Here is a 2214-nt window from a genome sequence, read left to right as displayed (position 1 = left end):
CAACCATTAACTTTCTAAGGACAATTTAGAGTTACCAATTAGCCTATCATTCATGTTTTTGGTCTGGGGAAAGAAAACCAAAGTACCTGAAGAAAAACCACACATGCACAGAGATTATGCACAATCTCTTATGCTGAGCCACAGGTTGGCGACAGTGGAAAGGAATGACTCCCTTCTAATTAGAAGAAACCTCCAGCAGTCTATAGCAGCTTAACAGGATAACTCAGGAAACCTAAACTATAGAATGGAATAGAATAGAATATAAATAGCCTTTATTGTCCCGCAGCGGGGAAATTCAGGTGTCACAGCAGCATCAGTACAAAAGTTCACATACTAGTTACTTCACAAACTATAGACAGTACACACAAAACAAAATTAACACTGACTAGCCATGATACATCTACTAATAATAAAAATATAATATAAAGAGCGGCACGGTGGCTCAGTTGGTAGAGCTGATGCCTCTCAGCAAGAAGGTCACCAGTCCAAATCCCGGTCCGGGGACCTTTCTGGGTAGCGTTTGCATGTTCTCTCTGTGCATGCGTGGGTTTTCTCCGGGCACGCCAGCTTCCTCCCACAGACCAAAAAACATGTCTGTTAGGTTAATTGATAACTCTAAATTGTCCCTAGGTGTGAGTGAGAGAGTGAGTGGTTGTTTGTCTTGTTTGTCTCTATGTGTGGCCCTGTGATGGACTTGCGACCTGTCCAGGGTGTACCCCGCCCCTCGCACTGTGACTGCTGGATATGGGCACCAGTGACCCACACAACCCTGAAAAGGAAGAAGCGTGTACAGAAAATGGATGGATGGATGGATAATATAAAGAATTGTTCAAGAATAGAAAAATATGTTTTGTTTCAGAATCCAACATTAGGAATCAGAAATTGCTTGTTTTGAGTGCATAAACAATCTCAACAGACCAATAACTGTTAAGTGAAGTATCACAATACAGACAAGAAACGCAGATGTGCAATTACAGCAGAGTATAGTGCGAATAGGATTTAACAAAAATAAAGTCTCAAGTCTAGTTTAAAAAACTCACCTCATGGACTGAAAGTGGGAGTTGGTTCAACAAGAGAGGAACCTGATAACGAAGCTCTGCCTCCCACTTTTAGAAACCCATAGGAACCCAGGTCTGAGAGCAAAGAGCTCTCTTTAAAATATGAAACAATAAAAGCTTAAAGCAGAGTTTGGTTGTTGAGAGTAGCTATGTTACATTTCCAAAATCCCCACTTTGAAAATGTATTCCCGTATAGAACTAAAAGCTGCTCCCTGCTGTTAAATACCAACAAGCGGACATTGCTGAGCTCCTTAATGAACAACTTTTGGTTTGTTCTATGATTAAAACCTCAAACAGCTGTTGTCCAGCTGAAGCTCCTGGAAGGCTAAAGCACTCTGTGTCTATTTGTGTAACAATTTGTTGGGTTGCTTCAGTGCCTCGAGGCCACCACGCATCAGCAGCGGCGCTGCAGCGCGCGCAGCTCCTCTGCCTGTGACAGCGCGCGCACGCGCGTGTGAAACTGGTGGGAGAGGAGAGAAGGACCAGTGAGGCAGAGAGAGCGAGAGGGGCAAGTGCAGCAACAGCAGGAGGAGGAGAAAGAAGAGGCTCGTCGGCGCTGGAACGGGACTGTGCGTAAATAAACAGCAGCTACGTCGCTAAGAGGAGCTGAAGAGACGGAGTCGCTACAGAAACAGGTAAGATGAGTTAAATTACAGCTACCATTCATAATAAGCACGTGCGGTGCGGCTCCCACTTCAGTCAGGAGTTTGTAGAGGAAAGAAGATGCTAAAACAACGCGCTGTCCTCTTTGGAGCTTTGTATCAGGATAGCAAATGCGCACGTGTCTTTAGAGAAAAAAAAAGACTTTACTGGGTTCTGCATGTTGTGTTTCTGAGCCATATCACCTGGGCTCGAGTGCTTCAGTAAAAGCAGGTGCACACACTGGACTGTCAGGGTTTGGCAGCCTAAAGATGCTGAGGAAGCTGTAGATTTACAGTACACAGCTCCACTGTAGCTGCTTATTTTCGCTTGTGTTGATGAAATTGCTGTCTTAATACACCAAAATCCCTTGTGTCCTATAAGCTGATTTGCTCCCCACATGTTTTGATCCCCTTCGTGTTCATATCACAACTCTTATCTAGTTTGGACTGACCAGTCAGTTTGTGTTTAATTTCCCTTCATCACTCCCACTCTGGTAATGATAGTCCCCCTGAGA

At 44.3% G+C, this 2214-nt stretch overlaps 1 protein-coding gene across 1 annotated transcript in view; it reads left to right on the top strand.

The window, feature by feature from the left end:
* Positions 1 to 1544: 1544 nt before the first annotated feature.
* The window catches only part of nrcamb (neuronal cell adhesion molecule b), a gene marked incomplete in the record, with an annotated part of 104357 nt that continues 103687 nt past the window's right edge, over positions 1545 to 2214 (top strand). Inside the window, 1 exon segment of the mRNA XM_014019740.1 lies at positions 1545 to 1693.

Source organism: Austrofundulus limnaeus, unplaced genomic scaffold (assembly GCF_001266775.1).
Source record: "Austrofundulus limnaeus strain Quisiro unplaced genomic scaffold, Austrofundulus_limnaeus-1.0 Scaffold229, whole genome shotgun sequence".
Lineage (NCBI taxonomy): Eukaryota > Metazoa > Chordata > Actinopteri > Cyprinodontiformes > Rivulidae > Austrofundulus > Austrofundulus limnaeus.
This window is presented reverse-complemented; position numbering and strand designations above follow the sequence as displayed.